Raw genomic sequence first — 9,031 nt, 5'->3', positions numbered from 1 at the left:
GGAGGGGAGCATCATTCCATCCCAACACACCCAGTCAGTTGCCAGCACCTATAATAAATGCTCGGAACAATTGATATCCTAGCCGCTCCAGCCAATGAGTCGGCTTCATTTGGAGCTTGGCTCAGATGCCTCTATACAAATGCCCGTAGCATGGGGAATAAACAAGAGGAATTAGATGTCGCACATCTATGGAGCTATGATATAATAGGCATCACCGAAACGTGGTGGGATGGCTCCTTTGACTGGAGTGTTGGAACGGAAGGTTACAGGTTTTTAGAAAAGACAGGCCCGGTAGGAGGGGAGGGGGAGTTGCCCTTTATGTTAGAGATAGGCTGGAGATTATGGAACTCTCTCTAGGGACAGGTGATCAGTTAACAGAAAGCTTGTGGGTCAGGGTTAAGGGGAAATCAGTGATGGGAGACATTACTGTGGGGATATGTTACAGACGCCTGATCAAGAGGAACCTGTGGATGAAGAACTCTACAGACAAATGGGAAAAGCCTCACATTCACATGCCCTTGTTCTCATGGGGGACTTCAACCACCCTGACATCTGTTGGGGTGATGGTACAGCCCGGCACAAGCAATCCAGGAGGTTTCTCGATTGTGTGGAAGACAACTTCCTTCTGCAAGCAATAAAGGAGCTGACAAGGAGAGGTGCCCTGCTTGACCTTGTGCTCACCAACAGGGAAGGGCACGTTGGAAATATGACTCTCCAGGGAAGTCTTGGATGCAGTGATCATGAGATGGTCGAATCCGAGGTCCTCAAGACAATGAGAAGAGCATGCAGCAAGCTCACTGCCCTGGACTTCAAGAGAGCAGACTTTGGAGTCTTCAGGAATCTGCTTAGCAAGGTTCCATGGGACTATAGCCCTAGAGGGCAAGGGGGCCCAAGGACTCTTGGTTAATATCAAGGATCACCTGCTACAATCTCAGGAATGTTGCATCCCAACTAGAAGGAAGTGCAGCAGGAGGGCCAGGAGACCTCCTTGGATGGATAAGGAGCTGCTGAGAAAAATTCACAGGAAAAAAGAGGCTTATAAAAGGTGGAAACAAGGACAGGTGGCCTGGGATGAATACAGGGTTGTTGTCCAGGAAGTAGGGACCAAGTTAGAAAAGCTAAGGCCCAATTGGAGCTAAACTTGGCAAGGGATGTTAAAGATAGCAGGAAGGGATTTTATAGGTATGTAGCGGCTAAAAAACAGAATAAGGACAATGTAGGCCCCCTCCAGAAGCTATCAGAAGAACTGGCTACACAGGATTTGGAGAAGGCTGAGGTTCTGAATGACTTCTTTGCCTCAGTCTTCGCTGGCAAATGCTCTGACCACACCACCCAAGTCCTGGAAGGCAGATGCAGGGACTGTGAGAATGAAGACCTTAGGCCACTGTAGGATAGGATCTGGTTCAAGACCATTTAAGAACCTGGAAGTGCACCACAAGTGCATGTGACCTGATGAAATCCATCTGCGGGTCCTGAAGGAGCTGGTGAATGAAGTTGCAAAGCCACTGGCCATCATATTTGAAAAATCATGGCAGTCGGGTGAAGTTCCCAACGACTGGAAAAGGTTAATATAGCCCCCCATTTTCAAGAAGGGGAAAATGGATGACCCGGAGAATTACAGACCAGTCAGCCTCACCTCTGTGCCTGGCAAACTCTTATAGCAGATTCTCTTAGAAGGCATGCTAGGGCACATAAAGAATAACAGGGTGCTTGGTGACAGCCAGCATGGGTTCACTAAGGGGAAATCCTGCCTGACCAATTTGGTGGCCTTCTATGATGGGGCTATGGAACACATAGACAGGGGTGGAGCAGTTGACATCATCTTACCTGAACTTGTGCAAAGTGTTCGACACTGTCCCACACAACATCCTTGTCTCTAAACTGGAGAGACATCAATTTGATAGGTGGACCATTCAGTGGATAAAGAACTGGCTGGATGGCTGCACGCAAAGAGTTGTGGTCAACGGTTCAGTGTCCAGCTGGAGACTAGTAATGAGTGGTGTCCCTCAGGGATTGGTGTTGGGACCAGTCTTGTTCAACATCTTTGTCAGTGACATGGACAGTGGGATTGAGTGTGCCCTCAGCAAGTTTGCTGATGACACCAAGCTGTGTGGTTCTGTTGATAAGCTGGAGGGAAGGAATGCCATCCAGAGGGACCTTGACATGCTTGTGAGATGGGCTGATGCCAATCTCATGAAGTTTAACCATGCCAAGTGCAAGGTCCTACAGCTGGGTTGGAGCAATCCCAGGCACAGCTACAGGTTGGCAAAAAGGAAATTCAGGGCAGCCCTGCAGAGAATGACTTGGGGGTGTTGGTCGATGAGAAAATGAACATGAGCTGGCTTCAGTGTGTGCTTACAGCCCAGAAAGCCAACCATATTCTGGGCTGCATCAAAAGAAGCATGACCAGCAGGTCAAAGGAGGTGATCCTGCCCCTCTGCTCTGCTCTGCTCTTGTCAGACCTCACTTAGAATATTGCGTTCAGTTCTGGGGTCCTCAATATAAAAAGGACATGGAACTGCTGGAACAAGTCCAGAGGAGGGCCATGAGGATGATCAGGGGACTGGGGCACCTCCCATATGAAGAGAAAGTTGGGGCTGTTCAGCCTGGAGAAGAGAAGGCTGTGTGGAGACATCAGAGCAGCCTTCCAGTATTTGAAGGGGCCTACAGGGATGCTGGTGAGGGACTCTTCATTAGGGACTGTAGTGATCGGACAAGGGGTATCGGGTTGAAACTTAAACAGCATAGGTTTAAATTTCATATAAGGAAGAAATTCTTTACTGTGAGGGTGGTGAGGTACTGGAATGGGTTGCCCACGGAGGCTGTGAATGCTCCATCCCTGGCAGTGTTCAAGGCCAGGCTGGATGAAGCCTTGGGTGATATGGTTTACTGTGAGGTTGTCCCTGCCAATGTCAGGGGGTTTGGAACTAGATGATCTTCAGATCCTTTCCAACCCTAACTATTCTATGATTCTATGATTCTATGAAGAGAGGTTCTCCTTCCCCCCTACTCTGCCTTGGTGTGGCCGTATCTGGAATATTGTGTCCAGTTCTGGGCCCCTCAGTTCAAGAAGGACAGGGAATTGCTTGAAAGAGTCCAGCACAGAGCCACAAAAATGATTAAGGGAGTGGAACATCTCCCTTATGAGGAGAGGCTGAGGGAGCTGGGTCTCTTTAGCTTTTAGAAGAGGAGACTGAGGGGTGACCTCATCAGTGTTTACAAATATGTAAGAGTTGGTGTCAGGGTGATGGAGCTAGGTTTTTTCAGTGATATCCAGTGATAGGACAAGGGGCAATGGGTGTAAACTGGAGCATAGGAGGTTCCACGTTAACATCAGGAAGAACCTCTTTACTGTAAGAATGACAGAGCACTGGAACAGATTGCCCAGGGGGGTTGTGGACTCTTCTGTGTTGGAGATATTCAAGGCCCACTTGAACAAGTTCCTGTGTGATGTACTCTAGGTTACCCTGTTCTTGCAGGGGGGTTGGACTAGATGATCTTTTGAGGTCCCTTCCAACCCTTGGGATTCTGTGATTCTGTAACAGTATCAAATGCCTTACTGAAATCAAGAAAAACCACATCTACCGCTCTACCATCATCCCTCCACCTAGTTACTTCCTCATAGAAGTCTGTAAGGTTGGTCAAACATGACTTTCCCCTGGTAAAACCATGTTGGCTGTTCTTAATGACCCCCTCATCCTTCATATGTGTAGAGATGGTGTCAAGAATAAGTTGTTCCATCACCTTTCCAGGGATGGAGGTAAGGCTGACCGGTCTATAATTACCCGGGTCCTCCTTCTTGCCCTTCTTGTAGATTGGCGTTACATTTGCCATCCTCCAATCCTCAGGCACCTCTCCCATTTCCCACGACTTACCAAAGATGATGGAGAGTGGCCTAACAATGACCTCTGCCAGCTCCCTCAGCACCCGTGGGTGTATTCCATCCGGACCCATCAATTTATAGATGTCCAGACTGCTTAACTGATCCCTAACCCAATCCTCATCTACCAAAGCAGACTCAACCCAGCCATTCCCTGGCTCTCCAGACCAGGCTCCATGTTAGCCTCAGTACCAGAGGAGCTTTGTCTCCACGGCAGCCCACTAACAATGACATTCCCAGCACCTCTCCTGCCAGCCTTGTCCCATGTCTGTTTTAGCTTCATCCTCAGGTATATGGTTTGCAAAGCTGTAATTACCACAAGGAAAACACCCTCCATATCTGTATAGGTGAAAGAAAATAGTATGTGCACTGTCTGGATTAAGTTTCTGTTTTCCACAGCAGCAGGAACTGCAAATCTGTTGCTTTGCACAGACAAGAAAGGATATTTCAGTGACGCTGGTATATCTGTGTGCAGATCATAGTCATGCTCTAACCTACTTAGCCCTTGCAAAAACACATGTTGAAAGCAGCTGTTTTGCAGAAAGGGAATATTTATTGCTGTGAAGAATTGATTTTCCCTATTGTCCTCAAAAATTGTAATTAGAAGACTAAGTACCTGAAAAAAGCAGAAGAGATAAAGATCAGATGTATATTCAGGCAAAGTGATGGTGTGCTGAATTCAGGCTGTAGGTCAAGGAAAAGAGCTGCTCAATGCTATTGTGGAAAGCACTGGAGCTTTGTTTTGCTGTCAGAGTGATGTCCTGGATCTGCAAGGAACATTTTAAATTCAGACTCCACTTTAAATGAAACATCCTTCTTGCCTTAAGAAAAAAAAAAAAACAAAACAGATGACCTCTAGTAATCTCAGCAGACCTTATGAGGTTAAGGCATGAACAGTGGTGCTCACAGCCCCAGCACGGGTCCTGCTGGCAAGGGTATGAACGCTGCCTTTTCCCCCAGCTGCTCATCCTGAATGGCACGTCCCTCCCACCACTGTCCTACTTGCAGGTGTCTTCCCTGCCCCTGTTTGATTCAGTTGATGGCAAAAGACAGCTTTTGAAGGATGATTTTAGTTTGGAAAATGTGTATTTTTTGGCAGGATTCTGGATATGCCAGCAAAACATGACCACATTTCAAGGTCTTGAATGCAAAATGCAGGTGCTGATACCCTTTTTTGCCAGACTACGATTACATACAGGTGCCTCAGTGGATCATGGCCTTATTCTGATTTCCAAGCTACTGCCACCAATGAAAAATATCTAAAAATGGGTAAAATGGGAAAACCACTTCTAAAATACTGACTCCTACAGTAATGAGCACTGCATTAAAGCTGCAACCTGCATGTGCTGCAGTGCTTGCAACATGCTGAAGCTTGCAATTCTGTCTGGTAGACAGCAGTGAGAGGAGGCTGGTTGGAGGAAGATGGCAACTTTGTGTTGGATTATGGTGCTTGTGGGTTATATGGAGGTGCCTCTGCTTGTCTTTTAAACCCTGGTCTTCCCCAGAAGAATCAGTCAAACATTTTAAAGCCATAGGGACTAAAATGTGTAACTTTAAAAAAAAAGATTTTTTTTTTCTTATCTAAAGGGATTATATTTTTATTAGGAATTCCTCATATGATTCATTTGAATGGTGTCATATGGATCATTACATTTTCAAACTTAATTATCTTTATAATCCAGAGCTGCACAGCATTTAATAAAACTGTTTGTAACAACTTTTCATTCTGGCAGCAAGTCGTGATGCACAGCAATTAGAGCCCAATCCTGTGTGCAGAAAATTCTTTTGGAAACTGATCCTTGACTTCCAAGCTCTAGCTAGAAATATTTACAGCCTTTTGAAATGGTTCATTAGGTACAGCGCTCTCACGCAATCAAGGTGTTAGGTGCATAATTTAATTTGCCATATATGTCAAGAGTGAGGCAGCAATTCAAAGCAGAGAGAAACGGAGCCAAATCCACAGGAATCAGGAGGATCTGGATGGGAGAGGGACAGATGCTTTCTGAAGGAAAGCAAGATGAGCTCTTTCCCCTGTGTTGCCCCAGAGGATGGAGGTCCAGGGGTACAGATAAGCAGCAGAAGTTGGTCTCTAACCTCATGGTGATACAACCACCTTTGGATATCCATTTTCTCCATGCCCTCAGGGTGTTCTTCCCCTTCTCTTTGCTACCACCCATGTTTTCCATTCTCTTGTTATATCCCTCTTTCTCTCACACATAATTTTCTTGGCTTGGAAGAAGAAATATCCCTGGTTTCAAGTAAGGAGCTTTATGTTGTTGGATAGGATATTATCTTCGAGCAATGACCACGTAGCACACATACACATCACAATGTGGAGTGGGGCACACCATGGAAATACAGACTTCCCACAGTTGGTTGTCATCTCTTTTTGTCTAGTGTCCATGCTGACCTCCTCCTGCCTTTCTAGAGAATCCAGATGTACCACCCCTTTCTTTGTGATTGAGACACTGCCTTGCATCACGTACTACCTGACCTACAGATGCCAAGCTGGAACAACTTCACTGGTCACACCTATCACGGGCTGTACGTAACTGAAAAGAAACATTACCTCTTATCCCTCAAGCCCGCACTGACTGCAGTACATGAAATGTGGCTAGCATACCAATTTGAATAGTGTGCTAAAATATCATTAGTCCTAACCGCCATTTTCAACACCTTTTTGCGATTACCATGCAAAAAACACGGGCCTGTTCAGAATGCCTCATCCACCAGGCAGAAATGCAAATTTCATGAAACATGATTCCAGTTACCAAGAGTGGAAATGACCACTGTTAACACTCTGCATCTCCTGTTGGAAAGTCTGTGTCATCCCTCACCTCTTCTATTTAAAAATAGAAAAAACTTTTCATCTTAGTGGCTTAGGATATGAGCACAGTAGATGCATCAGCTCTTAACCAACTGATACTAGTTTTCCATCCAGGGGGTTCAAATGCCCTTCAAAGTGGAGTATTTTAATTATCTTCACTGACTTTGGACTATTCTCCAACAAGCACAAAAATAAAAATAGTTTATCTATTATTACTAATATTTATTCCTCAAGAAGACATTATGCACTTATTTGCTTTCATTATTTTCCTGTTTAATGCAGTTCTCACTCCTTTTAGCTTCTTTTAAATAACAATTACTGCAGAACATGAATAATTTGACCGATGTTCACTATTTTTATAAAGCAAAGATACGGGAACTACATAATTGTGCCTCTCAGTCATAGCCAAGATCAATCATAAGATGTCATGCTTAATATCTTGATGGTAAAGAAACAGTTGCAAAATCTGAGTCCCTTTTTATAGCACTTAATTTTCATATTTTAATAAATTTAAAAGTATTTTACTACCTACTTAGAAATACTGTTTTCCTCTTCTCCTTCAGCTGCTAAATAACCTGCTTAGTAAGTCTGAACTACATCCTAAATTGCTGACACATACAAACTGATTTCATCTTCTGTTTCTGGTGGTCCACTGTAAAATCTTGTAAGCAATATTCACTTCTGATCATTGATTTAATTTCTACTACCTTCATTGATTTTTCTGCATATGGGTTAGTCTTTTCTTAGCATAATAAATATTGTCAATAAAAATAGGCTTTTTTTTTCTTGAATTGGTTCTGTCTTGCATTTTTTTCCAGGTTTTATCCTGACTTGAACATTCACAATTTGTCTATGCTAGCTATGAACCTGAAAGTAGGATCTCAGCATCCATATGAACATTCCTCCATGAACAGAGCTGGCAGTGTGTGCTCACAGCCCAGAAAACCAACCATACCCTGGGCTGCATCAAAAGGAGCATGACCAGCAGGTAGAAGTAGGTGATCCTGCCCCTCTACTCTGCTCTTGTGAGACCTCACCTGGAGTATTGTGTGCAGTTCTGGTGTCCTCAACATAAAAAGGATATGGAACTGTTGGAACAAGTCCAGAGGAGGGCTACGAGGATGATCAGGGACTGGAGCACCTCCTGTATGAAGACAGGCTGAGAAAGTTGTGGCTGTTCAGCCTGGAGAAGAGAAGGCTGTGCTTTCAGTATCTGAAGGGAGGCTATAGGGATGCTGGGGATAGACTCTTCATTAGGGACTGTAGTGACAGGACAAGGGGGTAACAGGTTAAAACTTAAACAGCAGAAGTTTAGATTTGAGAAGGAAGAAAGAAATTCTTTATTGTTAGGGTGGTGAGATACTGGAATGGGTTGCCCAGGGAGGTTGTGAATGCTCCATCCCTGGCTGTGTTCAATGCCAGGTTGGACAGAGCCTTGGGTGACATGGTTTAGTGTGAGGTGTCCCTGCCCATGTCAGGGGGTTGGAACCCGATGATCTTAAGGTCCTTTGCAACCCTAACTATTCTATGATTCTATGATGCTATGATTCTATATAATCTGAATTCTTCTGGAATTTGTTGTATATTATTACATTATGTTTTAGTGAGGATTTTTTGTAGATTGATCAAAATCTTCTATTTATTCAAAGTGCTCTGTTTTCTGACAAAACTGAGCCATGGGGCTATCTGACTGCCTTTAAAACTTTTCATTCTTTTTTTGCTGTTGCTGAAAACTTAAAATTAGAAGGACAGAGCTTGGTTTCGGGCATTCAACTCTGGGCTGGGTTGTTGGTTTTTTTTTAACCAAAGGTAGATATATTCATATTGATACAGACTTTTGTGACCACATCAACAGTATATTGGCTGGCTACACACATTATGATCAGTACTGGGGCTTGCTTTTGAACTGCCTGCAGTAACTTCACCACGAAAGTAACTCATTTAGCTCTTGTTTTTGTTAAAACTTTTGTTTTTCCTGCCTTGAAAATGTGCTGAAATTTGAATGCTTGAATCAAAACTTTCTCTACAAGTTCTTTTCCAAGCTAAACTTGGGGCCTTCGAGCTGCAGAGATGCTTGCTCACAACAACATTCATGTCTTCTACAGAAAATTTTTAAGCATTGTCAGGTCTGTTTAGAAATAAAAGCAATCTCTCATTCTCCTTTGTACCAAAGTTGCATACTTTGCTGTGATCTTATAGCGTTGGCTAGAAAATAGGTTGTTTCATGTTCTGCCATCACTGTTCTCTGTAATGCCCTTAGAATCTCTGCCAACATAACCAAAACTGTCTATTTTAACAAGGTAAAAAAGTAACCACCTTTTTTT

Source organism: Melopsittacus undulatus, chromosome Z (assembly GCF_012275295.1).
Source record: "Melopsittacus undulatus isolate bMelUnd1 chromosome Z, bMelUnd1.mat.Z, whole genome shotgun sequence".
Classification (NCBI taxonomy): domain Eukaryota; kingdom Metazoa; phylum Chordata; class Aves; order Psittaciformes; family Psittaculidae; genus Melopsittacus; species Melopsittacus undulatus.
The sequence above is the reverse complement of the archived record's forward strand: the minus strand, read 5'-3'. Positions refer to the sequence as shown.